Raw genomic sequence first — 26,123 nt, forward strand, 5'->3', positions numbered from 1 at the left:
TTTTTTTTCTTTTCTTCCAAACCCAGCTCTTTACTAATGTGTTGTGAAGATACAGGCATGGAGAATATTTGTGATCTATGCTACTCTCAGCCCTGGTGTGGACAAGGTTTTGTTTGAGCCCTCCAAACATCTCTGGCGGGTATGGGGTTTGATTCTAAATGCAATTTTGACCCCCTACTATATTGCTCCATCCTAAAGGACACCAGTCCTAGGTGCTCATTGGAAGGACTGATGCTAAAGCGGAAACTCCAATACTTTGGCCACCTCATGTGAAGAGTTGACTCACTGGAAAAGACTCTGATGCTGGGAGGGATTGGGGGCAGGAGGAGAAGGGGATGACAGAGAATGAGATGGCTGGAAGGCATCACCGACTCGATGCATATGAGTTTGGGTGAACTCCAGGAGTTGGTAATGGACAGGGAGGCCTGGCATGCTGTGATTCATGGGGTCGCAAAGAGTCGGACACAAGTGAGTGACTGAACTGAACTAAACCATATTGCTGGGGCTTCTCCTTTGCCCTTGGATGTGGGGTATCTCTTTTTGGTGGGATCCAACATTCTCCTGTCAATGGTTGTTCAGCAGCAAGTTGTAATTTTGGAGTTCTTGCAGGAAAAGATGAGCACACATCCTTCTACTCCACCATCTTGTGTGAGTAAACTCCCATACCCACCAGCGATGCTCAGAGCACTCAAACAAAACCTTGTGCACACCAGGAGACACTACAGAGACTGAGCAAGACCTGCTTTTGAGTGTTTGAGTGTCTCCTGCAGAGGTATGTCAGCAGTGGCCTGCTGCAGGGGCAGTGACTCTGGGTGTAGCAGATATGGGTGTGGCATAAGCCCTCTTGGAGGAGGTCACCATTAACCCCAATAGAGCTGCCAGAACTTACATAGGACTGGGGAAACAGTCTCTTGGAGGGCACAAACAAACCCTTGTGTGCACCATGACCCAGGAGAAAGGAGCAGTGACCCCACAAGAGACTGACCCAGACTTGCCTGTGGAAGTCCAGGAGTCTCCAGCGGAGGCATGGGTTGGCAGTGACTTGCTGAAGGGTTGGGGGCACTGAGTGCAGCAGTACATGCCTGGGACCTTTTGAAGGAGGTGAACATTATCTTCATTACCTCCACCATAGTTTGGCCTCAGATCAAACAACAGGGAGGCAACAAGCCCCTCCCATCAACAGAAAATTGGATGAAAGATTTACTGAGCATGGCCCCACCCACCAGAACAAGACACAGTTTTCCCCTCAAGTCAGTCTCCCCCATCAGAAAGCTTCCATACGCCTCTTATCCTTATCCCTCAGAGGGCAGACAGAATGAGAACCAAAATCAAAGAAAATTAATCAAACTGATCACATGGACCACAGCTTGTCTAACTCAAAGAAACTATGAGCCATGCCATGTAGACAAACCCAAGATGGACGGGTCATGGTGGAGAGTTCTGACAAAACATGGTCCCCTGAAGAAGAGAATGGCAAACCACTTCAGTATTCTTGCCTTGAGAAACCCATGAACAGTACGAAAAGGCAAAAAGATAGGACACTGAAAGATGAACTCCCCAGGTCAGTAGATGCCCAGTATGCTACTGGAGAAGAATGGGAAAATAACTCCAGAAAGAAAGAAGAGAAGGAACCAAAGCAAAAAAAATACCCCATTGTGGATGTGACTAGCGATGGAAGTAAAGTCCAATGCTGTAAAGAATAATATTGCATAGGATCCTGAAATGTTAGGTCCATGAATCAAGGTAAATTGGAGTGGTCAAACAGGAGATGGCAAGAGTGAACATCAACATTTTAGGAATCAGTAAACTAAAATGGATTGGAATAGGTGAATTTAACTCAGATGACCATTATATCTACTACTGTGAGCAGGAATCCCTTAGAAGGAATGGAGTAGCCATCATAGTCAACAAAAGAGTCCGAAATGCAGTACTTGGTTGCAATGTCAAAAATGACAGAATTATCTCTGTTCATTTCCAAGGCAAAACATGCAGTATCACAGTAATCCAAGGCTATGTCCCAACCACTAAAGCCAAAGAAGCTGAAGTTGAACAGTATTATGAAGATCTACAAGAACTTCTAGAGCTAACACCCCAAAAAGATGTCATTTTCATTATAGGGGACAGGAATGCAAAAGCAGGAAGTCAAGAGATACCTGGAATAACAAGCAAATTTGGCCTTGAAGTACAAAACGAAGCAGGGCAAAGGCTAACAGAGTATTGCCAAGAGAACGCACTGATTATAGCAAAAACCCTTTTCCAACAACACAAGGGAAGACTCTACACATGGACATCACCAGATGGTCAATACCAAAATCAGATTGATTATATTTGCACCGAAGGTGGAAAAGCTCTATACAGTCAGCAGAACAAGACTGGGAGCTGACTGTGGCTCAGATCATGAACTCCTTATTGCCAAATTCAGACTTAAATTGAAGAAAGTAGGGAAAACCACTAGACCATTCAGATATGACCTAAATCAAATCCCTTATGATTATACAGTCAAAGTGAGAAATAGATTTAAGGGATTAGATCTGATAGATAGAGTGCCTGGAGAACTCTGGACGGAGGTTCGTGACATTGTACGGGAGACAGTGATCAAGACCATCCCCATGGAAAAGAAATGCAAAAATGCAAAATGATTGTCTGAGGAGGCCTTACAAATAGCTGAGAAAAGAAGAGAAGTGAACGGCAGAGGAGAAAAGGAAAGTTATACCCATCTGAATGCAGAGTTCCAAAGAATAGCAAGGAGAGATAAGAAAGCCTTCCTCAGTGATCAATGCAAAGAAATAGAGGAAAACAATAGAATGGGAAAGACTAGAGATCTCTTCAAGAAAATTAGAGATACCAAGGGAACATTTCATGCATAGATGGGCTCCATAAAGGACAGAAATGGTAGGGACCTCACAGAAGCAGAAGATATTAAGAAGAGGTGGCAAGAATACACAGAAGAACTGTACAAAAGAGATTTTCATGACCCAGATAATCATGATGGTGTGATCACTCACCTAGAGCCAGACATCCTGGAATGTGAAATCAAATGGGCCTTAGAAAGCGTCACTACGAACAAAGCTAGTGGAGGTGATGGAATTCCAGTTGAGTTATTTCAAATCCTGAAAGATGATGCTGTGAAAGTGCTGCACTCAATATGCCAGCAAATTTGGAAAACTCAGCAGTGGCCACAGGACTGGAAAAGGTCAGTTTTAAAACCAATCCCAAAGAAAGGCAAAGCCAAAGAATGCTCAAACTATCACACAATTGCACTCATCTTGCACACTAGCAAAGGAGTGCTCAAAATTCTCCAAGCCAGGCTTCAGCAATACATGAACCATGAACTTCCAGATGTTCAAGCTGGATTTAGAAAAGGTAAAGGAACCAGAGATCAAATTGCCAACATTGGCTGGATCATAGAAAAAGCAAGAGATTTCCAGAAAGACACTACTTCTGCTTTATTGACTATGTCAAAGCCTTTGACTATGTGGATCACAAAAAATTGGGGAAAATTTTTCAAGAGATCAGAATACCAGACCACCTTACCTGCTTCCTGAGAAATCTGTATGCAGGTCAAGAAACAACAGTTAAAACCAGACGTGGAATAACAGACTGGTTCCAAATTGGGAAAGGAATACGTCAAGGCTGTATATTGTCACCCTGCTTATTTAACTTATATGCAGAGTAAATCATGTGAAATGCTGGACTGGATGAAGCACAAGCTGAAATCAAGATTCCTGGGAGAAATATCAATAACCTTAGATATGCAGATGACATCATCCTTATGGCAGAAAGCAAAGAGGAACTGAAGGAATTGACGAAAGTGAAAGAGGAGAGTGAAAAGGTTGGCTTGAAGCTCAACATTCAGAAAACAAAGATCATGGCAACAGTCCCATCACTTCATGGCAAGTAGATGGGGAAACAATGGAAACAGTGACAGACTATTTTTTGGGCTCCAAAATCACTACAGATGGTGACTGCAGCCATGAAATTAAAAGACTCTTGCTCCTTGGATGAAAAGCTTTGACCATCCTAGACAGCATATTAAAAAGCAGAGATATTACTTTGCCAACAAAGGTCCATATAGTCAAGGTTATGGTTTTTCCAGCATGGATGTTAGAGTGGACTATAAAGAAAACTGACCACCGAAGAATTGATGCTTTTGAACTGTGGTGTTGGAGAAGATTCTTGAGAGTCCCTTGGACTGCAAAGAGATTCAACCAGTCAATCCTAAAGGAAATCAGTCCTGAATCATTCATTGGAAGGACTGATAACTGAAGCTGAAACTCCAATACTTTGGCCACCTGATGTGAAGAACTGACTCATTGGAAAATGTCCTGATTCTGGGAAAGACTGAAGGTAGAAGGAGAAGGGGACGACAGAGGTTGAGATGTTTGGATGGCATCACCCACTCGATGGACACGAGTTTGAGCAAGCTCTGGGAGTTGATGATGGACAAGGAAGTCTGGTGTGCTGCAGTTCATGGTTTCACAAAGAGTTGGACATGACTGAGCGACTGGACTGAACTGAACCGACCAGTGTCACTCAAAACATCAACTCTTCATTTTGAAACTTACATACTCACCACCTCCATGCCTTCATCTCTCATTCAAAATTCATTCGCCACCTAATGATATCTACTTATATTTCAGGCCTCAGCTTAAAAATTCTTTCCTTGGGGAAAGCCCTCCTTTGCTTTCAGATGTAATCAGATTCTCCAGTTAGACTCAGGCACAGCACACTGCAGGGCTCCTTCACGTACTGGTCATTATTTAAGTATTTGTGAAAAGATGTTGGTGCCAGTGTTCCTCACTAGAACAGGAGCTCCACTGGGGAGAAGCTGATCCTAGATGTCTCTCAAGAGTTATCCCCAGTGCCATTCACCACACCTGGCATGTGATTACTGCTTGGTAACTGTCACCTGGCTCAACATTTCCTGGGGCTGGATGCTACCCATTTAAACCTCCAGGGGACAGAGGTCAAGCAGAGGAGGCCAGGTGGTGAGGAATCTGGTAAATTACAGCAGAAACCCATAAAGCATTCAATCCCCCTCAAAAGCAAAACAGTAGCAAGACCAAATAAAAACAACACTATGTACTAAATAAAACTTATCTTCCATTGTCTCCTGCTCACAGGCAACTTGTAATCTGATTCAACTTGTATTCTCTCAGGTAGAATTGCCTCTTTATTAGGCAAGAGTCAATCAAATAACATTCACAACCAATGCGGAACTTCCAGGGGGCACTCTGATTTAATACAACTTTCATTAACCCTGTTCTAATATGAATACTGAACATCAGCAAAGGATGCTATTTAAATGCAGTTACACAGTGTGACAGACGAGCATTTTAAATTTTTTTAATTTAAAAATAATACAAGTATAACCAAAACTTGAAGCCATGTTAGAACATATACATCGCACCTCACACTTGCACTTTCCACCCCCAAAAGCAACTAAAGTAAGTGGTTTCTTCCATGTTTTTCTGGTAACTTCCTGTTTGCACATGTCATCTACCACCCCTTCCTACAATCCTCTTCCACTCACTGAATGTAGGAGCTAGAGAGAAACGTAAGTATCACCCACTCCAATCCATTCATTTTACAAATAAATAAATTGGGGCAAATGACCTACTTTGCAGATCACACAACTGGTATTAGAGACAGAAAGAAACACAGTAAGAACCCAAACTCACCTAAGCACCATCCGGCGCTTTTCCCAAGTCACCATATCATCTAAAATGAAGCTCAAGATGACTTTTAAAACTGCAACACTATGAAACCATTAGATACAAGAATACTTTTCATTATGTATCTATTTTAATACAAAATATAAATACACATGTGGATAAACATTCTCATACATTGCTTTTCTTTAATTCTGGGCATGACCCAGAATACGATCTGAGATTTGATCCCTTGCTAATGAGGGACAACTAAAAGGCAAAGATTTAATGATAGAAATTGTTATAGTTGGCCACAAATAATGCAGTAATGGAATATTTATTGATCCCAGGTTCAGTAGTCCAAATGAGTGATGAAGGAGGAAATGCCTGCCACTTTCTGAAGCCTCACACACAAGTGCCATCCACCCTCTTAAGGGAATGTGCTAAAGAACAGAGCCAAAATTGACAGAGCTATCTGGACATTAAAGGCTGACTTATTTGCAAGATGGGTCTTTTATCAGATTCCCAGGATAGAAGAGACATAATATTAGGCTTTGTACATTGAAAATAATAATAATAATAATGTGACCTTGCTTCTTGCTACTGCTGTCAAACTTAAGAAAACAAAAGGGTATTAAAATGGTCTGAAATGTAAGTTCATTTCATGGCCCATCTGTCTCACCAACTACTAACACCACTCCTCTGAAGACCTTCAGAATCCCTGTGCCACTGTGCTCTGTCTGCCTTTTAGTTTCCTCGGAGCTCTAGGAAAGATTCTAACCTACCTCGATGCCTTTTTCCCTCCCCCACGCCTCCCTGGCACAAGTGCTGAACAGAAACCACCTTACTGCCTCCTGTTTAATCACAGAATGATAATATTTCAACATAACAGAGGGGCTGTTTGTGCTTTATCTTTTACTGCGATTTTATGGGGAGCAATATATTTTCTTCCTTTCCTCCCCTGATACTGTAACAATCTTTCCTAAATTAAATATGTAACAAATTTCTCATACGACTTTATTCCCAAGCTCTTTTTAAACCATCATTAAATATCTTCATGCTGTTTGACAGTTATTCCTCATCAGTGTGTTTGTTACCTTAGAGACTGCAGGCTGTAAAGGGAGGTTTAAAGCATGCAGATGGAGAGGAAGAGCGCTGAGGATATTGGGAGGGGGTGGGTAACGACACCACCCCTGACAGTCCTCAGGAATAAACACCCGGGGACCAGAAAGGTACACATTTGAGAAACAAAGTTCATCCTATTTATCTTTGTATGCCTCGGCCCTCTGTATGTTCCAGGCATAGCAAGATTCTGTAGAGATATTTGGAGGAAGGAAAAGGGGACAAGAGAAAAGGACAAAAGAGAAACGGTAGAAGAGGTAAATAAGGGAGGTGGGTAGGAGGCCAAAGTTTGTATTCACTGATTTGATCACACAAAACAAACATAGATGGCAAAGTGCTTCCTCAAGGGCTGTAGGTCCAGAAGAGAATGACACTCTGCAGAGCAGACTGTGGCCTCCCCCTAGGCCTGAGACCACACTCTGCAATGGACATAGGAAGCTGTGACCCCAGGGGCATCCTGACAGGCAGGAAGAAGGGCTCAGGGGAGGGTACAGAGTTGAACCACACTAGCAAAGGTGGCAATCACTGGATGGGGGAAAATGTGACCGTAGTAACATTGAACTAACAGCCATGATATCTGGAGGAAATTACACAGACCAGAAAGAAACACTAATCTGTCTAGTAGCTGTAACTACCTGGATTTATGGATCACATCACTGAGCTTAACTGAAAGACAAGGAAACAGATTAGGCTTAGAGGTTGGCTATAGTTACAGCTGCTGTGTGTCAGCTTTAATTTGCAGCCATTCTCTTTGACACACAGTCTTTGAAGTGTTGAGTGAGAACTGGTAAGGCTTCTAAGTGCCTAATTCATATGATTTTGCTGATGTCTGGACTTCATCTAATGTACCATTGAAAAAAAATCTGGATACAAGAGCTATATTTAAGTTTCTTTTAGGTAACAAAATTGTATAAGATAGTGCTACTTTGGCACTTTTTATTTTTGGAGTCAACCCATACATCTATGGATGCAAAAATCAATCATAGAAGAGGGAAGGAATATTTTGATCAATTTTTAGTGAATAATTCAGTCAATATTTCTTTGCAATCACATATATTGCTGTCCACAGGAATATTTTTTGTGTTAGATTTCCCATCAGGTTCTGATATTGTTTATGGCAAATGGTGATGATCTGTTCATAATAGAATGAACTCTCACTTGTGGAGTTTTCTCAGCTATTTGAAGGGTCTAGGATGCAGCTTGGAATAAAAATATAGACCTTACTGGAATTCAAAAGAGCTGGTTCTTCTGTATTATAAGTGAAGTATAACCTTTAAAATTGTATAAAAAATTTTTAAATATATAAGAAAACCCCCAAACAACCCAATCAAAAAGTCAGGAGAAGGTCTAAATAGATATTTCTCCAAAGAAGACATACAGATGGCCAACAGGCACACAAAAAGACGCTCAACATTACTAATTTTAGAGAAATACAAATCAAAATCACAGTGAGGTATCACTTCACACCAGTCAGAATGGCTATCCTTAAAAAGTCTGCAAATAATAAATGTTGGAGGGAACCAGCATTTATGTGTAGAGAAATGGGAACCCTCCTACACTGTTGTGGGAAAGTAAATTGATGCAGCCATGATGAAAAACGATATGGAACTTCCTTAAAAACTGCAAAAAGAGCTACATTTTAATCCAGCAATCCCTTTCCCAGGCATATATGTAGGAAAAATGAAAAATTTAATTTGAAGAGATACATGCACCCCAATGTTCATGGGAGCACTATTTACAATAGCCAAGACATGGGAGCAACCTAAATGTCCATTAACAGATGAATGGATAAAGAAGATGTTATATATATATATATATATATACACAGAATGGAATATTATTCAGCCATTATATAACAATGAATCATTGACAATTTCAATAACATGGAAGGACCTAGAGAATATCATACTAATGAAATTAGTCAAGCAGAGAAAGTAAAAAATATATCACTATATCATCATCATCATTCTCATGCTCAGTCATGTCCGACTCTTTGTGACCCCATGGACTATAGCCCTCTTCTGTTCATGGGATTTCCCAGGCAGGAATACTGGAGTGGGTTGCCATTTCCTCCTCTAGGTGAAATTTTCCACCCAGGGATCAAACTTGAGTTTCCCGCAGCTCCTGCATTGTCAGACAGGTTCTTTACAACTGAGCCACCAGGGAAACCTGATAGCACTATATAGGGACTCTAAATAAGATTAAAATGAATCAATATACAAAACGAAAACAGACTCACAGACATAGAAAACAAACTTATGATTACCAAGGGGAAAGGGAGGGGTTAGGGATAAGTTCAGTTCAGTTCAGTCGCTCAGTCGTGTCCGACTCTCCGCGACCCCATGAATCACAGCACGCCAGGCCTCCCTGTCCATCACCAACTCCTGGAGTTCACTCAAACTCATGTCCACAGAGTCGGTGATGCCATCCAGCCATCTCATTCTCCGTCGTCCCCTTCTCCTCCCGCCCCCAAACTTTCCCAGCATCAGAGTCTTTTCCAGTGAGTCAACTCGTCGCATGAGGTGGCCAAAGTATTGGAGTTTCAGCTTTAGCATCAGTTCCTCCAATGAACATCCAGGATCGATCTCCTTTAGAATGGACTGGTTGGATCTCCTTGCAGTATAAGGGACTCTCAAGAGTCTTCTCCAACACCACAGTTCAAAAGCATCGATTCTTCGGCGATCAACTTTCTTCACAGTCCAACTCTCACATCCATACATGACCACGGGAAAAACCATAGCCTTGACTAGACGGACCTTGGTTGGCAAAGTAATGTCTCTACTTTTTAATATACTATCAAGGTTGGTCACAACTTTCCTTCCAAGGAGCAAGCGTCTTTTAATTTCATGGCTGCAATCAGCATCTGCAGTGATTTTGGAGCCCAAAAAAATAAAGTCTGACACTGTTTCCACTGTTTTTCCATCTATTTGCCATGAAGTGATGGGACCAGATGCCATGATCTTTGTTTTCTGAATGTTGATCTTCAAGCCAACCTTTTCACTCTCCTCTTTCACTTTCATCAAGAGGCTTTTGAGTTCCTCTTCACTTTCTGCCATAAGGGTAGTGTCATCTGCATATCTGAGGTTATTGATATTTCTCCCAGCAATCGTGATTCCAGCTTGTGCTTCTTCCAGCCCAGAGTTCCTCATGATGTACTCTGCATAGAAGTTAAATAAGCAAGGTGACAATATACAACCTTGACGTACACCTTTTCCTATTTGGAACCAGTCTGTTGTTCCATGTCCAGTTCTAACCGTTGCTTCCTGACCTGCATACAGGTTTCTCAAGAGGCAGGTCAGGTGGTCTGGGATTCCCATCTCTTTCAGAATGTTCCACAGTTTATTGTGATCCACACAGTCAAAGGCTTTGGCATAGTCAATGAAGCAGAAATAGATGTTTTTCTGGAACTCTCTTGCTTTCTCCATGATCCAGCGGATGTTGGCAATTTGATCTCTGGTGCCTCTGCCTTTTCTAAAACCTGCTTGAACATCTGGGAGTTCACGGTTTACATACTGCTGAAGCCTGGCTTGGAGAATTTTGAGCATGACTTTACTAGCGTGTGAGATGAGTGCAATTGTGCGGTAGTTTGAGCATTCTTTGGCATTGCCTTTCTTTGGGATTGGAATGAAGACTGACCTCTTCCAGTCCTGTGGCCACTGCTGAGTTTTCCAAATCTGCTGGCATATTGAGTGCAGCACTTTCACAGCATCATCTTTCAAGACTTGAAATAGCTCAACTGGAATTCCATCACCTCCACTTGCTTTGTTAGTACATTCCAAGATGTCTGGCTCTAGGTCAGGGATCACGTTATCGTGACTATCTTGGTCGTGAAGATCTTTTTTGTAAGTTCTTCTGTGTATTCCTGCCACCTCTTCTTAAAATCTTCTGCTTCTGTTAGGTCCATACCATTTCTGTCCTTTATCGAGCCCATCTTTGCATGAAATGTTCCCTTGGAATCTCTAATTTTCTTGAAGAGCTCTCTTGTTTTTCCTATTCTGTTGTTTTCCTCTATTTCTTTGCATTGATCACTGAGGAAGGCTTTCTTATCTCTCCTTGCTATTCTTTGGAACTCTGCATTCAGATGCTTATATCTTTCCTTTTCTCCTTTGCTTTTCGCCTCTCTTCTTTTCACAGCTATTTGTAAGGCCTCCTCAGACAGCCATTTCGCTCTTCTGCGTTTCTTTTCCATGGGGATGGTCTTGGTCCCTGTCTCCTGTACAATGTCACGAACCTCCGTCCAGAGTTCATCAGGCACTCTATCAATCAGATCTAGTCCCTTAAATCTATTTCTCACTTCCACTGTATAATCATAAGGGATTTGATTGAGGTCATATCTGAATGGTCTAGTGGTTTTCCCTACTTTCTTCAATTTAAGTCTGAATTTCGCAATAAGGAGTTCATGATCTGAGCCACAGTCAGCTCCTGGTCTTGTTTTCATTAACTGTATACAGGTTCTCCATCTTTGGTTGCAAAGAATATAATCAATCTGATTTTGGTGTTGACCATCTGGTGATGTCCATGTGTAGAGTCTTCTCTTGTGTTGTTGGAAGAGGGTGTTTGCTATGACCAGTGCATTCTCTTGACAAAACTCTATTAGCCTTTGCCCTGCCTCATTCCGTGCCCCAAGGCCAAATTTGCCAGTTACTCCAGGTGTTTCTTGACTTCCTACTTTTGCATTCCAGTCCCCTATAATGAAAAGGACATCTTTTTTGGGTGTTAGTTCTAAAAGATCTTGTAGGTCTTCATAGAACCGATTAACTTCAGCTTCTTCAGCATTACTGGTTGGGGCATAGGCCTGGATTACTGTAATATTGAATGGTTTGCCTTGGAAACGAACAGAAATAATTCTGTCATTTTTAAGATTGCATCCAAGTACTGCATTTCAGACTCTTTTGTTGACCATGATGGCTACTCCACCTCTTCTAAGGGTTTCCTGCCCACAGTAGTAGATATAATGGTCATCTGAGTTAAATTCACCCATTCCAGTCCATTTTAATTCACTGATTCCTAGAATGTCGACATTCACTCTTGCCATCTCCTGTTTGACCACTTCCAATTTGCCTTGATTCATGGACCTAACATTCCAGGTTCCTATGCAATATTGCTCTTTACAGCACCGGACCTTGCTTCTATCACTGGTCACATCCACAACTGGGTATTGGTTTTGCTTTTGCTCCATCCCTTTATTCCTTCTATAGTTATTTCTCCACTGATCTCCAGTAGCATACTGGGCACCTAGCGACCTGGGGAATTCCTCATTCAGTATCCTATCATTTTGCCCTTTGTTACTGTTCATGGGGTTCTCAAGGCAAGTATACTGAAGTGGTTTGCCATTCCCTTCTCCAGTGGACCACATTCGGCTGTGGTCCATGTGATCAGGTCGACTAGTTTCCTGTGATTATGATTTCAGTCTGTCCGCCCTCTGATGCCCCCTAGCAATACCTACCGTCTTATTTGGGTTTCTCTTACCTTGGTCGTGGAAAATCTCTTCACAGCCGCTTCAGCAAAGTGCAGCCGCTGTACCTTAATTGGACGAGGGGTATCTCCTCAAGGCCGCCCCTCCTGACCTTGAACGCGGAGTAGCTCCTCTCGGCCCTCCTGCGCCCGCGCAGCCACCGCCTGTTGGACGTGGGGCAGCTCCTCTCGGCCGCCGGCCCTGGCCTCAGGCGTAGGGTAGCTCCTCACGGCCGCACCTCTTTGCATGGTTCGTGCCGCTGGGGCCGGCGTCTCTCGCGTCGCGTCTGCGCCGCCGGGGCCGCCGTCTCTCGCGTCGCGTCAGCGTGGAGTATGGAATTAACAAACTACTGTAAATAAAATAGATAGGCAATAAGGATTTACTATATAACACAGGGAACTATATTCAATATCCTATAATAACGTATAAAGAAAAATAATCTGAAAAGTTTTATATATATGTATAAACTGAATCACTTTGCTGTACATCTGAATAACACAATTGTCTTTACACAAAGCAGAGCAGGTAGAATTCTTAAGTCATGGCATCCCCTACAAATTAAGTCTTAAGTTAGCCAGAAAAGACGGTCAATCTTGTTTATCTCTGCAATCCCAAGCTTGGGAATAGTGCCTGAAATATAGAGACTCAACATGTTTTGAATTAATATATGGAAAACTAAGAGACCAATTCTATCACCTTTAGTTCAGTTCTATTCAGTCGCTCAGTTGTGTTTGACTCTTTGTGACCCCATAAACTGCAGCATGCCAGGCTTCCCTGTCTTTCATTATTTTCCAGAGCTTGCTCAAACTCACGTCCATTGAGTTGGTGATTCTACCTAACCATCTCATCCACTGTTGGCCCCTTCTCCTCCTGCCTTCAGTATTTCCCAGCAACAGGGTCTTTTCCAATGAGTCAGTTCTTTGCATCAGGTGGCCAAAGTATTGGAGTTTCAGCTTCAGCATCAGTCCATCCAATGAATATTCAAGTCTGATTTTCTTTAGGATTGACTGCTTTGATCTCCTTGCAGTCTAAGGAACTCTCAGGAGTCTTCTCCAACACCACAGTTGAAAAGCATCAGTTCTTTGGAGCTCTCCTTTATTACGGTCCAACTTTCATATTCGTACATGACTACTGGAAAAACCATAGCTTTGACTAGACGAACCTTTGTCAGCAAAGAAATGATTCTGCCTTTCAATATGCTGTCTAGGTTTGTCATAGTTTTTCTTCCAAGGAGCAAGCATCTTTTAATTTCATGGCTGCCATCACCATTTGCAGTGATTTTTGAGCCCAAGAAAATAAAGCCTGTCACTACTTCCATTTTTACCTATCTATTTGCCATGAAGTGATGGGACCGGATGCCATGGTCTTAGTTTTATTTATTTTTGTTTTTTTTTTTTTATTGAAGGATAGTTGCTTTATAGAATTTTGTTGTTTTCTGTCAAACCTCAACATGATAAGCCAGAGGTATACATATATCCCCTCCCTTTTGAACCTCAATCCCATTTCTCTCCTCATCCCACCCCTTTTGGTTGATACAGAGCCCATGCTTGAGCTTCCTGAGCCATATAGCAAATTCCCATTGGCTATATATTTTACATATGGTCACGATGGTGTGATCACTCACCTAGAACCAGACATCTTGGAATGTGAAGTCAAGTGGGCCATAGAGAGCATCACGACAAACAAAGCTAGTGGAAGTGATGGAATTCCAGTTGAGCTATTTCAAATCCTGAAAGATGATACTGTGAAAGTGCTGCACTCATTATGCCAGCAAATTTGGAAACTCAGAAGTGGCCACAGGACTGGAAAAGGTCAGTCGTCATTCCAATCCCAAAGAAAGGCAATGCCAAAGAATGCTCAAACTACCGCACAAGTGCACTCATCTCACACACCAGTAAAGTCATGCTCAAAATTCTCCAAGCCAGGCTTCAGCAGTACGTAAACTGAGAAATTCCAGATGTTCAAGCAGGTTTTAGAAAAGGCAGAGGAACCAGAGATATAATCGCCAACATCCGCTGGATCATGGAGAAAGCAAGAGAGTTCCAGAAAAACATCTATTTCTGCTTCATTGACTATGCCAAAACCTTTGACTGTGTGGATCACAACAAACTGTGGAACATTCTGAAAGAGATGGGAATCCCAGACCACCTGACCTGCCTCTTGAGAAACCTGTATGCAGGTCAGGAAGCAACAGTTAGAACTGGACATGGAACAGACTGGTTCCAAATAGGAAAAGGCTGTATGTTGTCACCTTGCTTATTTAACTTCTATGCAGAGTACATCATGAGGAATGCTGGGCTGGAAGAAGCACAAGCTGGAATCAAGATTGCCGGGAGAAATATCAATAACCTCAGAAATGCAGATGACACCACCCTTATGGCAAAACGTGAAGAGGAACTCAAAAGCTTCTTGATGAAAGTGAAAGAGGAGAGTGAAAAAGTTGGCTTGAAGCTCAACATTCAGAAAACAAAGATCATGGCATCTGGTCCCATCACTTCATGGGAAATAGATGGGGAAACAGTGGAAACAGTCAGATTTTATTTTGGGGGGCTCCAAAATCACTGCAGATGCTGATTGCAGCCATGAAATTAAAAGACGCTTACTCCTTGGAAGGAAAGTTATGACCAACCTAGATAGCATGTTAAAAAGCAGAGACGTTTCGTTGCCAACCAAGGTCTGTCCAGTCAAGGCTATGGTTTTCCAGTGGTCATGTATGGATGTGAGAGTTGGGCTGTGAAGAAAGCTGAGCGCTGAAGAATTGATGCTTTGGAACTGTGGTATTGGAGAAGACTCTTAAGAGTCCCTTGGACTTCAAGGAGATCCAATCAGTCCATTCTAAAGGAAATCAGTCCTGGGTGTTCATTGGAAGTACTGATGCTAAATCTGAAGCTCCAATACTTTGGCCACCTCATGCTAAGAGGTGACTCACTGGAAAAGACTCTGATGCTGGGAGGGATTGGGGGCAGGAGGAGAAGGGGATGACAGAGAATAAGATGGCTGGATGGCATCACTGAATCGATGGACATGAGTTTGAGTGAACTCCAGGAGTTGGTGATGGACAGGAAGGCCTGGCGTGCTGTGATTCTTGGGGTCACAAATGTCGGACACGACTGAGCGACTGAACTGAACTGAAATGAACTAAGTCTCCATGTTACTCTTTCCATACAGCTCACCCTCTCCTCCCCTCTCCCCATGTCCATAAGTCTATTCTCTGTATCTGTTTCTCCATTGCTGCCCTGTAAATAAATTCCTCAGCATCATTTTTCTAGATTCAGTAAATATGTGCTAGAATACGATATTTGTCCTTCTCTTTCTGAATCACTTCACTCTGTATAATAGGTTCTAGGTTCATCCACCTCATCTGACTGACTCAAAGGTATTTTTTTTATGGCTGAGTAATATCTCATTGTGTGTATGTACCACAACTTCTTTATCTATTCATCTGTCAATGGACATCTAGGTTGCTTCCATGTTTTAGCTCTTATAAATAGTGCTGCAATGAACAAGGGGATACATGTGTCTTTTTCAGTTTTGGTTTCCTCAGGGTATATGCATAGGAGTCGGATTGCTGGGTCAGGTGGTGGTTTTATTCCTAGCTTTTTAAGAAATCTACATACTGTCTTCCATAGTGACTATATCAATTTACATTCCCAACATCAGTACAAGAGCATTCCCTTTCTTCCACTCACTTTCCAGCATTTACTGTAGATTTTTTGATGATGGCCATTCTGACTGGTGTGAAGTGATATCTCATTGTAGTTTTGATTTGCATTTCTCTAATAATAAGTGATGTTGAGCATCTTTTCATGTGTTTGTTAGACATCTGTATGTCTTCTTTGGAGAAATGTCTCTTTAGGTCTTTTTCCCACTTTCTGATTGGGTTGTTTGCTTTTCTGGCATTGAGTTGTATGAGCTGCTTGTATATTTTGGAAATTAATCCTTTGTCAGTTGTTTCATTTGCTATTATTTTCTACCATTCTGAGGGTTGTCTTTTCACCTTGCTTATAGTTTCCTTTGCTGTGCAAAAGCTTTCAAGTTTAATCAGGTCCCACTTGTTTATTTTTGTTTTTATTTCCTTTACTCTAGGAGGTAGGTCATAGAGGATCTTGCTTTAATTTATGTCATAGAGTGTTCTGTCTATGGTTTCCTCTAAAAGTTTTACAGTTTCTGGTCTTAACATTTAGGTCTTTAATCCATTTTGAGTTTATCTTTATGTATGGTGTTAGGAAGTGTTCTAATTTCATCCTTTTACATGCAGCTGTCCAGTTTCCCCAGCACCATTTATTGAAGAGGCTGTCTTTGCCCTATTGTATATTCTTGCCTCCTTTGTCAAAAATAAGGTACCCATAGGTTCATGGGTTTGTGTGGTCTATATTTCTGTTTTTGTGCCAGTGCCATACTTTTTGATGACTGTAGCTTTGTAGTATAATCTTAAGTCAGGAAGCTTGATTCCTCCAGTTCCATTCTTCTTTCTCAAGGCTGCTTTGGCTATTTGGGGTCTTTTATGTTTCCATATAAATTGTGAACATTTTTGTTCCTGTTCTGTAAAAAATGCCATTGGTAATTTGATAGAGATCACATTGAATCTGTAGATTGCATTTGGTAACATGGTCATTTTCACAATATTGATTCTTCCTTCCCAGGAACATGGAATATCTCTCCATCTGTTTATGTCATCTTTGTTTCTTTCATCAGTGTCTAATAATTTTCCGTGTACAGTTTTTTTGCTTGATATGATTTCAATTTTCTTAAATTTACTGAGGCTTGATTCGTGACCCAAAATGTGGTCTATCCTGGAGAATGTTCCTTGTGCACTTGAGAAGAAGGTGTATACTTCTGTATTTGGATGGAATGTCCTGAAGATCTCAATGAGACCCATCTCATCTAACGTATCATTTAAGATTTGTGTTTCCTTATTAATTTTCTGTTTTGATGATCTCTCCATTGGTGTGAGTGTAGTGTTAAAGTCACCTGCTATTATTGTGTTACTGTCAATTTCTCCTTTTATGTCTCTTAGTGTTTGTCTTATGTATTGAGGTACTCCTATGTTGGGTACATAGATATTTACAATTGCTATGTCTTCCTCTTGGATTGATCCCTTGATCATTATGTATGTGTCTTTCCTTATCTCTTTTAATCTTTTTTATTTTAAGGTCTATTTTGTCTGATATGAGGACTGCTATTCCAGCTCTCTTTTGCTTCCCATTTGCATGGAATATATTTTTCCATCCTCTCACTTTCAGTCTATATGTGTCTTAAGTCTGAACGGGGTTTCTTGTAGACAGCATATATGTGGGTCTTATTTTTATATCCATTCAGGCAGTCTGTGTCTTTTGGTTGGAGCATTTAATCCATTCACATTTAAAGTAATTATTGATATATATGTTCCTATTGCTATTTTCTTAATTGTTTGGGGTTGATTGTCTAGATCTTTTTTCTTCTCTTGTATTTCTCGATGATATAAATCCCTTTAACATTTGTTGTAAAGCTGCTTCAGTGGTACTGAATTCTCTTAACTTTGCTTGTCTGAAAAGCTTTTTATTTCTCCATCACTTTTGAATGAGATCCTTGCCAGGTACAGTAATCGTGGTTGTGAATTTTTGCCTTTCAGTACTTTAAATATATTCTGCCATTCCCTTCTGGCCTGCAGAGTTTCTGCTGAAAATTCAGCTGTTAAGCATATGGGGTTTCCCTTGTATGTTACTTGTTGCTTCTCCCTTGCTACTTTTAATATTCTTTCTTTGTGTTTAGTCTTTATTTGATCAGTATGTGTCCTGGCATGTTTATCCTTGGGTTTATCCTGTATGGAACTCTTTGTGCCTCTTGGACTTGACTATTTCCTTTTCCATGTTGGGCAAATTTTCAACTATAATCTCCTCAAAAATTTTCTCATACACTTTCTTTTCCTCTTCTTCTGGGACCCCTATAGTTTAATGGTTGGTGCATGTGATATTGTCCCAGAGGTCTCTGAGACTATCCTTAGTTCTTTTTATTCTTTTTACTTAATTCTGCTCTTCAGAAGTTATTTCCACCATTTTATCTTCCAGCTAACTGATCCGCTCTGCTTCAGATATTCTGCTATTGATTCCTTCTAGAGTATTTTTAATTTCAGTAATTTTGTTGTTTGTTTCTGTATGTTTATTCTTTAATTCTTCTAGGTCTTTGTTAATTGATTCCTCCATTTTCTCCATTTTGTTTTCAAGATTTTTGATCATTTTTAGTATCATTATTCTGAATTCTTTCTCAGGCAGCTTGCCTATTTCCTCATAACTTATTTGGACTTCTATGTTTCTAGTTGGTTCCTTCATTTGTGTAGTATTCCTCTACCTTTTCATTATTTTTTTTAACTTATTGTGTTTGAGTTATCTCTTTTTTGCAGGCTTCAAGGTTGAATTATTTCTTCCTTTTGGTTTCTGCCCTCCTAAGGTTGGTCCAGTGGTTTGTGTAAGCTTCCTATAGGGTGAGATTTCTGCTGAGTTTTTGTTTATTTGTTTGCTTTTCCTCTGATGGGCAAGGTTGAGTGAGGTGGTAATCCTGTCTCCTGATGACTGGGTTTGTATTTTTGTTTTGTTCATTGTTTAAATGAGGTGTCCTGCACAGAGTGCCACTGGTGGCTTTGTGATGCTAGGTCTTGTATTCCAGTGGTTTCCTTTGGGTGAGTTCTCACTATTCGTGAACCATGAATTTCCATATGTTCTAGCAGGTTTTAGAAAAGGCAGAGGAACCAGAGATCCACTTGCCAACATCCGCTGGATCATGGAGAAAGCAAGAGAGTTCCAGAAATTCATCTATTTCTGCCTCATTGACTATGCCAAAGCCTTTGACTGTGTCGATCACAATAAACTGTGGAACATTCTGAAAGAGATGGGAATACCAGACCATCTGAACTGCCTCTTGAGAAACCTGTATGCAGGTCAGGAAGCAACAGTTAGAACTGGACATGGAACAACAGACTGGTTCCAAATAGGAAAAGGAATACGTCAAGGCTGTATATTGTCACCCTGCTTATTTAAATTCTATGCAGACTACATCATGAGAAACGCTGGGCTGGATGAAGCACAAGCTGGAATCAAGATTGCCGGGAGAAATATCAATAACCTCAGATATGCAGATGACACCACCCTTATGGCAGAAAGTGAAGAGGAACTCAAAAACCTCTTGATGAAAGCGAAAGAGGAGAGTGAAAAGGTTGGCTTGAAGCTCCACATTCAGAAAACTAAGATCATGGCATCTGGTCCCATCACTTCATGGGAAATAGATGGGGAAACAGTGGAAACAGTGTCAGACTTTATTTTTGGGGGCTCCAAAATCACTGCAGATGCTGATTGCAGCCATGAAATTAAAAGACGCTTACTCCTTGGAAGGGAAGTTATGACCAACCTAGATAGCATATTAAAAAGCAGAGACATTACTTTGCCAACAAAGGTCTGTCTAGTCAAGGCTATGGTTTTTCCAGTGGTCATGTATGGATGTGAGAGTTGGACTGTGAAGAAATCTGATCACTGAAGAATTGATGCTTTTGAACTGGGGTGTTAGAGAAGACTCTTGAGAGTCCCTTGGACTGCAAGGAGATCCAACCAGTCCATTCTAAAGGAGATCAGTCCTGGGTGTTCATTGGAAGGACTGATGCTAAAGCTGAAACTGCAATACTTTGGTCACCTCATGCGATGAGTTGACTCACTGGAAAAGCATCTGATGCTGGAAGGATTGGGGGCGGGAGGAGATGGGGACAACAGAGAATGAGATGGCTGGATGGCATCACTGAATCGATGGACATGAGTTTGAGTGAACTCCGGGAGTTGGTGATGGACAGGGAGGCCTGGTGTGCTGTGATTCATGGGGTCGCAAAGAGTCGGACATGACTGAGCACCTGAACTGACTGACTGATGGTTAGTTCTCTGGTAGTCTAGGGTCTTGGAGTAAGTGCTCCCACTCCAAAGGCTCAGGGCTCGATCTCTGGTCAGAAATGAAGATTCCACAAGTGGTTTGTTATGGCATTAAGTGAGATTAAAACAAAAATCCAAAAATGAGAAACCAAAGATGACCCAGACAAATGGCAGTTACAAAATCAGGCAAATAATAATTAAAATAATGGAATATACACATACACATATGCACCCATGGGCAAAGTCAAAAGAGTCCAACAAAAATAAAGTACAGTAGATAGACCAAGCGAACAAAGGAAACCAAAAATTGTATTCAGCAGTTAAGAACAAAACTAACTAAAGCAGAAACTGGAAAACAAAACTAAAGCAAGGTGCCAATTGGGGAATAAAGCAATGAAAACAAAACTAACAAATATGTTGAGAGGAAAGGAAAGAAAGAATAGATATGCAATGTTAAATAGAGATAGATAAAGAAGATTTCCGTTCCATTCGTTCCATTCAGTCACTCAGTCATGTCTGACTCTTTGTGACCCCATGAATCACAGCACACCAGGCCTCCCTGTCCATCACCAACTCCCAGAGTTCACTCAAACTCACCTCCATCGAGTCAGTAATGTCATCCAGCCATCGCACTCTCTGTCGTCCCCATCTCCTCCCGCCCCCAATCACTCCCAGCATCACAGTCTTTTCCAATGAGTCAACTCGTCGCATGAGGTGGCCAAAGTATTGGAGTTTCAGCTTTAGCATCAGTCCTTCCAATGAACACCCAGGATCAATCCTCCCCAGAATGGACTGGTTGGATCTCCTTGCAGTCCAAGGGACTCTCAAGAGTCTTCTCCAGCACCACAGTTCAAAAGCATCAATTCTTTGGCAATCAGCCTTCTTCACAGTCCAACCCTCACATCCATACACGACCACTGGAAAAACCATACCCTTGACTAGACAGACCTTTGTTGGCAAAGTAATGTATCTGCTTTTTAATGTGGTATCTAGGTTGGTCATAACTTTTCTTCCAAGGAGTAAGCGTCTTTTAATTTCATGGCTGCAATCAGCATCTGCAGTGATTTTGGAGCCCCCAAAAATAAAGCCTGACACTGTTTCCCCATCTATTTCCCATGAAGTGATGGGACCAGATGCCATGATCTTAGTTTTCTGAATGTGGAGCTTCAAGCCAACCTTTTCACTCTCCTCTTTCACTTTCATCAAGAAGCTTTTGAGTTCCTCTTCACGTTCTGCCATAAGGGTGGTGTCATCTTCATTTCTGAAGTTAATGATATTTCTCCCGGCAATCTTGATTCCAGCTTGTGCTTCTTCCAGCCCAGCGTTCTTCATGATGTAGTCTGCATAGAAGTTAAATAAGCAGGGTGACAACATACAACCTTGACGTACTCCTTTTCCTATTTGGAACCAGTCTGTTGTTCCATGTCCAGTCCTAACTGTTGCTTCCTGACCTGCATACAGGTTTCTCAAGAGGCAGGTCAGGTGGTCTGGGATTCCCATCTCTTTCAGAATGTTCCACAGTTTATTATGATCCACACAGTCAAAGGCTTCTCATAGTCAATGAAGCAGAAATAGATGTTTTTCTGGAACTCTCTTGCTTTCTCCATGATCCAGCAGATGTTGGCAATTAGATCTCTGGTTCCTCTGCCTTTTCTAAAACCTGCTTGAGCATCTGGAAGTTTACGGTTCACATATCACTGAAGCCTGGCTTGGAGAATTTTGAGCATGACTTTACTGGTGTGTGAGATGAGTGCAATTGTGCGGTAGTTTGAGTGTTCTTTGGCATTGCCTTTCTTTGGGATTGGAATGAAGACGGACCTCTTCCAGTCCTGTGGCCACTGCTGAGTTTTCCAAATTTGCTGGCATAATGAGTGCAGCACTTTTCAATTGGAATTTCATCACCTCCACTAGCTTTGTTCGTAGCGATGCTCTCTAAGGCCCACTTGACTTCACATTCCAAGATGTCTGGCTCCAGGTGAGTGATCACACCATTGTGAAGATTTATAGCCATTAAATATTAACAGCAAGGGGGAAAGAACAGTAGGAAAAACAAAGGAATAAATGTAGAAAAAATAATAATAGGTTTAAAAAATTAAAATTAAAAACAGAAAAAAAGGAAAACTCCACAGAACTGCAAAAGAGGGAGAGGTTTATAACAACAATTTAAAAAATGTGTTTGAGGGGGAAAAAAAAGAGAAATTAAAAGCTCAAAAACATAATTAGATTTCATAGTGCCAATAAAATTACAACTACAACAGAGGGGGAAAAAAAGAAAAAAAATATCCAAAAGAATCTACAGAACAAGTCAAGACATGAATAATAAATATTTTTCTTAAGTCACTGCTGTCAGAGTCTTCTTCCTCTCTGGCAGTCACAATCCACCTCATCTCCCTAGGATGCCCTCCAACACTGTGCTGATCTCTGGACTTGCTGTGGAGGCAGCTCAGATTCTAATCTGGTCCTATTCCTGTGTGTTCTTGCCTCCAATGTCCACAGCTATCAGAAATAGTTCATTTTCTTTTGTGGGAGCTCTCAATGACCTTTTATATATTTCATAGACACAGACTGTCTGCTTCAATGTGTGGATTTAATCTGCAGCTTGTACAGCTGGTGGGAAGGTTTTGGGTCATCTTCCTTAGCCAGACTGCCTATGGGTTTCAACTGTGGCTTTATTTCTACCTCAGCATGTGGGCCGTCCGCAGGTTTTACTCCTGAGCTACCCTGGAGGACTTGGTTTTGCCCCTGTGAGGGCCATGTGTGGAGGTGATGCAGCTGCTTGGGTTGCAGGGGTTCTGGCAGCACCAGGTACTCAGAGGAGTTGGCAGCTAGGGCAGCAGGAAATATAGTGCTCTAGAAGGGTATGGCAACCAGTATTGGTCAATACGCTCCAGTATTCTTGCCTGGAGAACCCCACTCCCTGACAGAAAAGCCTGGTAGGCCACAGTCTACAGGGTTGCAAAGAGTCAGACGCTACCAAAGTGATCCTATGTGCACAGACACAAGACTTTTTTTGCCTGTGGCAGCTCTGTCCCAGAGAGAGTTGAGTGTGAAGGTGGCACAGCTACTTGGCTTGCAGAGACCCTGGCAGCACCAAGTATTAGGGACATGGACTGCCTCTGCCACAGGAGTTATGGCTCTATCAAAGTCTTTTTTTCAAGCCTCTTGTAACTGGTGATCAGAAGGCCTCTTTGGCCAGTCTTTCACCTTAGCTCCACCCATTCAGGCACTTAAAGGGCTCCCTTGCCTGGCTTCCTTCTCTGTTGTTCAGTGCGTCAGATACATAGAGGGGACCCCCCTGGATGAGGTCCTACTCTGTTGATTGGCACATCAGGCATTTAAAGGGGCACCCTGGGTAGGGTCCCAATCTGTAGTTCAGTGGTCAGGTGTTTGATGGGCCAGCCTCTCTATTGTTAAGCTGCCAGTGCTGGCCTGTTGGGGGAGAGAGGCTATAGTGATGGCTCTACCCCCTACATATACTCAGCAGTATTGCCTTGCTTCCATGGCTGCCTGGCTTTCCTCCACAGGCATTTCCCACCACAATATCCTCCCTCACATCCTCTCGATCCGTCTTTCTGCAGTCAACAGCAGTTCCTGCCCTGGGATTGCTCCACAATCCCTGAACTCCAGCTCCCAGCCGCTGCACCTTCCAGGGGACTGGCACCCCTGTCCAGGGTATGTATGGCTGCGGCAAGGACTGTTTGATTCTCATTCCATTTAGGCTCTCACAGATATGCTGTTTCACTCTCAGCCTTAATTGTTCCTCCTCTGATGCAGACAATTGCCCCAATGTGGGAATCAGACCCCTGCTTCAGTTCCCCCACCCACCGAGGGCAAGGCCAGTCCTACTAACACTCATGTTTTTCCCCTAATTCCTTCATCCTACCTAGTTTTGCATGGTTCGATATATTCTTTTCCGCTGGTCAGATACTCCTGTCTGCTCTCAGCTGGTGTTCTGCATGCACTTTTGTGTCTGAAGGTGTATTCCTGATGCATCCGTGGAGAGAGATGTACTCCACATCCACCTACCCCTCCGCCATCTTGTTCTCTCCCACGATCTTAGTTTTTTGTATGTTGAGTTTTAAGCCAGCTTTTTCACTCTCCTCTTTCACTTTCATCAAAAGGCTCTTTAGTTCCTCTTCACTTTCTGCCATAAGGGTGCTGTCATATGCATATCTGAGGTTATTGATATTTCTCCCAGAAATCTTGATTCCAGCTTGTGCTTCATCCAGCCTGGCATTTCACATGGTGTACTCTGCATATAAGTTAAATAAGCAAGGTGATGATATACAGCCTTGATGTACCTCTTTCCCAGTTTGGAACCAGTTCACTGTTCCATGAATTTGTTCCAAACAGGAATGGAACTGTTTCCAACAGTTCTAACTGTTGCTTCTTGACCTGCATACAGATTTCTCAGGAAGCAGGTAAGGTGATCTGGTACTCCCAACTCTTGAAGAAGTTTCCACAGTTTGTTGTGATCCACATAGGCAAAGGCTTTAGCATAGTCAATAAAGCAGAAGTAGAGGTTTTTCTGGAATTCTCTTGCTTTTTCTACCAACATGACTAGTTTCAAGGGATTCTTCTAAATGATTAATTTTCTATTAACTCCTGAGTTATCTTGGTTACTCTATGGTTTTCACATAGCATAGTTTTACTACAATGAGATTTAAACTATTAAGAACTTTGGTCTTTTCAGGTCGCTCAGCAGTAAAGAATCTGATTGCCAATGTGGGAGACGCAGGCTGGATCCCTAGGTTGGGAAGATCCCCTGGAAGAAGACATGGCAACCCACTTCAGTACTCTTGCCTGGATAATCCCATGGACAGAGGAGCCTGGTGGGCTACAGTTCACGAGGCCACATAGAGTTGGACACTATTGAGCAACCAAGCAACAACATTAAGAATTTTGGAGACAAAGATTGCAATCCAGTTACTAATTACCTCCTGCTCCAACCCGCAAAGTTAGTTTAAATATCCTTACCTGTGTTCTTTTAAGCATATTTTGTAACCATACTTATTACACTATCTTACATTTAACTATACAGTCTACAATGAACTTCTGATCATGGCTTTTTAAATTCAGTTATACCAAGTATCTGACAGATGCTAAGCAATTAGTAAATAAATGTAGTACTTATTACATAAATGCATGATAACCTTTCTTCAATACATCAATATTACCTATACACCAATATTAAACACAAAGAATTCTTTAAGTTAGCATTGTTCTAGTAAGCAAAATTGTTCATTGGAAAATATTGTCAAATTTCCTTATGAGAATACCAAATTTCAGGCCTACATTCCCCAGGAAACCCTTAAGAGAAAATGTATTCTATAACCAAATAACAGATTTCTGACCTTCTTTTTCCCTTAGGCATATTTCTGACTCACAACAGCAAATTTCTGTTCTTTCCATGTTTGGGAGATTTGTCCACCAAACAGAGCAAGAGCTGCTTTATTTTGACTGTGGCCTTAAAGTACTTAAAACACTGCCACCCGCTATATGCTTCTGGATAAAAAACTGCCCTTAGCGTAATCAAAAAAAGAGCAGAGAAGATGAAAGCCATTCACTGCCATGCTTCCAATGCTTTATGACTCCTTCAAACCATCATTCACTCTCATCCACCATGACTCATGCAAACCCACATCCTTCTCTGTGGCAGGCCCCAACACACTTCTGGCTTGACCTATTGGGAGTGGGGATTCATGGTGAGAATAAAGATGTCTAAAGAGTTTCTGATTCCCTGGTGGCTCAGACGGTAAAGTATCTGCCTACAATGTGGGAAACCCGGGTTCAATCCCTGGGTCAGGAAGATCCTCCAGAGAAGGAAATGGCAACCCACTCCAGGACTCTTGCCTAGAAAATCCCATGGACTGAGGAGCCTGGTAGGCTACAGTCCATGGGGTCACAAAGAGTTGAACACGACTGAGCAACCAAAATCACTGCAGATGGTGATTGCAGCCATAAAATTAAAAGACACTTGCTCCCTGGAAGAAAAGCTATGACCAAACT

At 41.8% G+C, this 26,123-nt stretch overlaps 1 long non-coding RNA gene across 2 annotated transcripts in view; it reads right to left on the bottom strand.

Moving 5' to 3' along the window:
* Nucleotides 1–10,162: 10,162 nt before the first annotated feature.
* The window catches only part of LOC148778815 (uncharacterized), a 668,381-nt gene continuing 652,420 nt past the window's right edge, over nt 10,163–26,123 (bottom strand). For both annotated transcript variants that reach the window (XR_016038095.1, XR_016038094.1), the window contains one exon: nt 10,163–12,577. This is a non-coding gene — a long non-coding RNA (uncharacterized LOC148778815). The remainder of the gene's footprint in view (nt 12,578–26,123) is intronic.

This window comes from Moschus berezovskii, chromosome 1, assembly GCF_049115385.1.
Source record: "Moschus berezovskii isolate FMDL1 chromosome 1, NW_MosBer_1.0, whole genome shotgun sequence".
Classification (NCBI taxonomy): domain Eukaryota; kingdom Metazoa; phylum Chordata; class Mammalia; order Artiodactyla; family Moschidae; genus Moschus; species Moschus berezovskii.